We start from the raw sequence: 7,017 nt of genomic DNA, 5'->3' as shown, positions 1-7,017 counted from the left end.
CAAATTTTGAGTAGTATATTCTGGTAATAACAACGTGCCAGACACGCTGAGGACAGTGTGGGTTTTCATTTGATGTAAGAGAGATCGACAGTGATTGATTGTATCTTGTTTAACGTCCTCTCGAGAGTGTTTTCTCATATGGAGACATCACCAAGACTGGTGAAGGGTTTCAAATTTAGGCCTATGTTCGGCGCTTATGGCCATTGAGCAGTGAGGGTTCTTTAGCGTGCCACACCTACTGTGACATATCGATGAATATGCATGATTAAAAGGTCACTAGATTTGACCTTCGTATGCGGTTTCGTTAGATCCTTGTGTAACGATATACGTGAGCGGATCAAAGGATCTAATTTTAATTAAATTGGTTCATATCCCAGTCAATGCATGGGACGAATGAATATGAGTTACCGTACATATACTGGATTCCTAAACTTCACAAAACCCCTTACAAACAAAGATAGATTGCTGGATCCAGTAAATGTTCTACAATTAAAGCCCTTATCTTTGCTTCACAAGAAAACTTGAGAGAGGAGAAACTTTAAACGTATTGTGCCTTAACCTATGCCAGAAGTGGTGTAAATCAAATGTGGATCTTAAAAATTCCCATTTTTTTTTTTCTAAAATCAACAACACCGAAACATGTGACTTTTCAAAACTTTACCCGATTATTCCTCACAAAAGATGAAAGACTAGACTTTTTATGACAGCATAGACAGTTGTTTCTGCAACAAAAATGGGGAAAGGAAATATTCATATCTAGTGATCAGCCATTCAAAACATTACTTTGCTAAACACCATACTGATTGTACGCAAAATTACTCTGAAGTTTATACTGGAGTTCCTCATTGACAATATTGTCAAAGTATTTGATGATCAGGTCTTCTAACAGTCTGTCGCAATTCCTACGGGCACGAATTGTACTCCTTTATTAGCTGATCGACCTGTTTTTATATTCTTACGAGGCAGAATTTATTCAAAAGCTTTTACATGAGAAGAAAAAATGTCTTTCTGTGGCCTTCAACTCGACATTTCGATGTATTGACATTTTATCTATGAACACTAATCATTTTCATTCATATGTTGATTTCATATATCCCAGTGAACTTGAAATAAAATATTCCCGTGAGGATCCGGGTTAGAATAGGTCCTCAGTACCCCTCGCTTGTCGTAGAAGGCGACTAAATGGGGCGGTCCTTCGGATGAGGCCGAAAAAACCGATATCCCGTGTCACAGCAGATGTGGCACGATAAAGATCCCTCCCTGCTCAAAGGCCATAAGCGCCGAGCATAGGCCTAAATTTTGTAGCCCTTCATCGGCAGTGGTGACGTCTCCATATGAGTGAAATATTCTCGAGAGGGACGTTAAACAATATTAAATCGATCGAAATAAAATACACCAAAGGGCCTTCCACATCTGGTCCGTTCTTAGATATTTTACTGAACATAGATGCTAAAGGCAAACTTGCAACTCAACTATATGACAAACGGAATGACTTCAGCTTCTCCATCGTCACCTTGCCATACTCCAATATCTTCACCTTTTTATGTTTCATACCAATTGTTAGACCGTGACCAATCTACAGGAGATGCCTTGTCATCTTAGTCACCCGATCCCACATCTGATATGTCCAGAGTCAGTGTTTGCCCTTTTATATTTTTAATCTTTTATGATAGTATTTACGAAATTGATCACTGTTCGTTATCCTGCATGGGTTCCAAAAGCTTCGATTAAAATCAGCATTTCGCAAATTCTATGGTCGTTATAACGATCTAGTTTGCCAATACAACCTATCATTGGATCAAATGCTGTCTAACGTGTTTCATGCTGATTTTTAAGGCCGTTCTTGGCACACTGATTTTGACTACGGATAACTCCGTTTACCTGATCAAAATATAGGGTTTACGGTGGGTGTGACCGGTCAACAGGGGATGCTTACTCCTCCTAGGCACCTGATCCCACCTCTGGTGTGTCCAGGGGTCCGTGTTTGCCCAACTCTCTGTTTTGTATTGCTTATATGATTTAGGAGATTGACCATTGTTCGTTATCTTCGCCTTTCATCTACTGGAAAGCTCTTCGGGATTTGATCATGTCGCCTCACTTCATATCACAGTGAAGTTTGTTAATTCATGATAATGCAAAGAGATCAAATTTCCATCACCAAAACGATTGTGTAGATATTGTAAAACACAACTAAAGGCTGGAATCTTTACTTTGGACTTCATTGAAGGGCATTACAGAGTTGTTCACTCTACATGATGGAAAATATTCATTGAACAAAACTGTCATAATATTTCTTGGAAATTCTAATATTGTTCTCTCTGATAAAGATAATCTTTTTAACAAGACAACATATAAACATACATGTAGTATACTATCCAAGTACCTTGAAGTCAAAAATTGGTGTACAGAATTATGTTCGTTTCATGTAGGCGGGGAACCATGCATAGCTTAGAGGGTTTTTAATTTTTTTTTTTTTTTAATTTTGTACTATCTAAAATGCACAAATTAACGGCAACTTTATTTGCTTTTAAAGGGACTGATTCACAACTTCCCCCATAATTTTGTTTTCATTTTTAATGATCAAAATCTACTTTCAAATGTGCTTAGAGGTTTTACAATAAAAATCAAGGTTATGCATTTTGATAGAAGCTCATTATATATAGTTTATCATTTGTTGTGTAAACGAAGATTGAGGTATATTATAATTGTTTACAAAGTTTTAAAAATGGTTATCGATCTAAGTTTATGATATATATCACATTTCACTGTTCCACACCGTCCACTTATTTATCACTGACCTGGAACGACAATTTGATAACGGAAACTTTATTGTTTTCTGTTATTTTCCGGGAATCATCGAATGCATAAATACATCTCGTAGATCCAACATTAAGCACTGCTCCATGTTGATCGTTTTGTGTGTACCCTTTAACTGAAAAAACAACAACACAACAACCCTGAGTGTTTCATTCTTCTCGCTGTCTAAATGTTGTGTTCTATTCATCCATTTTTACCGTGGATTTTGGTTTATGCGGCATTAAATACATTGTGGGTTGAACACACATCTACGCAGGATTGTGAAAGGTACATTTTATTTACAAGTAATGAATGTTAAATACACGTGTTTGGAGTAGTAATATTAGGATAATACAATGAAAGGACAGGTAAATAGGATAATCTGCGCTGAATATAGAGAAATATCAACCATAAAAAATGTAGACATTTATGCCCCGTATTCATGTTTGGTTATTTATTTGATTCTTTCACAAGACAGTTTTTATATCTGGCTGAAATTTATCAGCCACGTCTGAAACATATCATGATTTTATTGAGGTGCTTTGATCGTGAAATAAAATACACTGAAACAAGTTAATTCCCAATAACTACGATTTTGTATGTTTCCTCAATCTTTGCAAGAATTATGGCCATATGCACCTACAACTGTAATTCGAAATCTTTAATTAAAAGTTTATTTAGAAGGGAAATGACCGACAATAGTTTTGCTAAAATCAAATACGCAATATGATGACGTGATATATCTGAGTTTCTTTTTCGACTTGACGGAAAAGACCGAGCGATGTTTTGATATATTTATACCTTTAGGGTTTACATTACAGTCAAAAGCCCATATTTTCATGACCATAGATGCTTACACTAAATATCTTTATGTATTTTCAGAAAATACAACGGATGTTGCTTTGACTCTATGTGGAATGCCTCCACCAACACTTGCTTAGGTACACATTATCTGTATGTAAATACAAGTAATGAAATTCAGAAACTGTAAAGAAAGCATGTATCTGCTTGTTCATGAATGTAAATACAGTAACGGGGAGAGAGGTGAACATATAGACTAAACTGGGAGATTCGTCTTGTATTGGTTAAGAAATTGTCATTGTGTACATCTTATCGTTATATTTTTCAGAATGTGAGGTGGGATACTTTGGTTTCCAGTGCAAAACTTCTTGCCCCTCACCCTTGTATGGTAAATCTTGTCAGAAGAGATGTCTATGTTCAGAAGAGGAGGATTGTCATTTTCAGTATGGGTGCCTACGATCAACTAGAATGCCAGGTGAAATATTTCAGTTTCATTTTTAGCTCCAATCTGACTATACCTGTCTGTCCGTGTATCCACCCGTTCGTCTGTTTGACGGTAATTGAGAAACACAATCATGATGGCAATAGAGAACTGTTTAGAATTTGCGCCTTGAATACTGTATCATGCATGCGCGTACATTGAGTTACAAACGGTGTAAAATTATCAGCATCCAGGAGAATAGTCCCGTGGGGATCCGGGTTAGAATAGGTCCTTAGTACCCCTTGTTTGTCGTAAGAGGCGACTAAATGGGGCGGTCCTTCAGATGAGACCGCAAAAACCGAAGTCCCGTGTCACAGCAGGTGTGGCACAATAAAGATCCCTCCCTGCTCAAAGGCCATAAGCGCCGAGCATAGTCCTAAATTTTGTAGCCCTTCACCGGCAGTGGTGACGTCTCCATATGAGTGAAATATTCTCGAGAGGGACGTTAAACAATATACAATCAATCAATCCAGGAGAATAAAATTTTAGTCCTTAATATTCATATTGTTCACAAGTGGGAGACAACATGAGGATGATATTGAAGGTGTACGCTACAGCTAGTATCAAACATTCAAAATATATGATATAATGTAGTCCATATGCATGGACCGGTCGCGGTAGCTCAGTGATAGAGCTTTTGCTTCGTAACCGGGAGGTTGTGAGTTTGAGCCCCGCTCGTGCCATATCCGCGTCATGTAGGCCCTAAACATATACATAGATAGTGATTGCTCCAAAACACTCGGGATTTAAAGATGAGAATCAAAGATTTCAATTTCGTATATGACCTTAGAAACAGTTTGGCACGTTATAGAATCATCACTGCTACGGCCCTAAGCGCTAAGCATCTAGGTCTTAGTTTGTGGTACTTATCCTATTGCTGGTGACGGCTCAATACAAGGAAACATTCTCGACTGGACGTCAAACAAACAAACAACCAAACATATGGACACAAAATTTTATCTCCACTATACGAGAGAATTTTTTCGTAGCTAAATTAAAAAAAAAAAATTCATTGTGTTGTATCAGATACAGGATGGACGCATTTGATCCACATCGGTCATGACGATTTTAGGTGTCCTACTTTAATATATTAATTGATTGATTAAATATTGACTAATTGTTTAACGTCCCTCTCGAGAATATTTCATTCATGTGGAGACGTCACCATTGCCGATGAAGGGCTGCAAAATTTAGGCCTATTCTTGACGCTTACGGCCTTTGAGTAGGTAGGGATCTTTATCGTGCCACACTTGCTGTGACATGGGGCCTCGTTTTTTGCGGTCTCATCCGAAGGACAGTAGAGAACTCATCTTGTTTGATACTGTTGCTGAATATTAGAATTTAGCTTAGATATTCAGAACAGGAAATTGTTTATAGATTTCACAGCCCTTGGGAATAGTGATATTTTAGCTAGTACTCAGGTGACCGAGAAGGCCTGTGGGCCTCTTGTTTTTAGCTCACCTGAGCCGAAGGCTCAAGTGAGCTTTTCTGATCACATTTTGTCCGGCGTCCGTCTGTCTGTAAACTTTTCACATTTTCATCTTCTTCTCATGAACCACTGGGTCAATTTCAACCAAACATGGCCAAAAGCATCCTTGGGTAAAGAGCTTTCAAGTTTGTTCAAATGAAGGGCCATGTCCCTTTCAAAGGGGAGATAATCACAAAAATAGGGTGGGGTCATTTAAAAATCTTCTCAAGAACCACTGGGTCAGAAGAGCTGAAATTTACCTGAAAGCTTTCTGACATATTGCAGATTCAAGTTTGTTCAAATCATGGCCCCCGGTGGTAAGATGGGGCCACAAGGGGGATCAAAGTTTTACATACAAATATAAAGGGAAAAACTTTAAAAATCTTCTTCTCAAGAACCACTAGGCCAGAAAAGCTGAGATTTACATGAAAGCTTCCTGACATAATGCAGATTCAAGTTTGTTCAAATCATGGGCCCCTGGGGTTGGATGGGGCCACAATAGGGAATCAAAGTTTTACATACAAATATATAGGAAAAATCTTTTAAAATCTTCTTCTCAAGAACCACTGAGTCAGAAAAGCTGATTTTTACATGAAAACTTTCTGACATAGTGCAGATTCAAGTTTGTTCAAATCATGACCCCCGGGGATAGGATGGGACCCCATGGGGGATCAAAGTTTTGCACACAAATATATAGGGAAAAACTTTAAAAAATCTTCTTCTCAAGAACCACTAAGCCAGAAAAGCTGAGATTTACATGAAAGCTTCCTGATATAATGCAGATTCAAGTTTGTTCAAATCATGGGCCCCGGGGGTTGGATGGGGCCACAATAGGGGATCAAAGTTTTACTTTCAAATATATAGGAAAAATCTTCTTCTCAAGAACCACTGAGCCAGAAAAGCTGATTTTTACATGAAAACTTTCTGACATAGTGCAGATTCAAGTTTGTTCAAATCATGCCCCCCCCGGGGGGGGGGGGGGGTAGGATGGGGCCACAAGTGGAGGGGGGGGGTCAAAGTTTTACATACAAATATAGGAAAAAGCTTTAAAAATCTTCTTCTCAAGAACCATTGGGCCAAAGAAGTTGACATTTACATGAAAGCTTTCTGACATAGTGTAGATTCAAGTTTGCAAAGGGTAGTTTGGTCCATAATAGGGACTATTAGGTTTTACATGCAAATATATATGGAAAGTCTTCAGATATGGGCCAAGGTGACTCAGGTGAGCGATGTGGCCCATGGGCCTCTTGTTTCAAAGGAGATTGTCCTCTTTATAGATGGCGCATTTGAGATTTACTCTAGGAAAAAAGTTTAATATCATTTTTATGGATGATCTCCCCAGGAATAATCACCAGGATATTGAGCAATCTCTCACCAGAGGGCGTATTACGCTGCGCTATAACACCTCTGTCAACGTCTGAATGTCAAGATTCTTTGCAAAACTTTTTTCTACCTATTGCATTATAAAGTA

This window comes from Ostrea edulis, chromosome 3, assembly GCF_947568905.1.
Source record: "Ostrea edulis chromosome 3, xbOstEdul1.1, whole genome shotgun sequence".
Classification (NCBI taxonomy): domain Eukaryota; kingdom Metazoa; phylum Mollusca; class Bivalvia; order Ostreida; family Ostreidae; genus Ostrea; species Ostrea edulis.
This window is presented reverse-complemented; position numbering follows the sequence as displayed.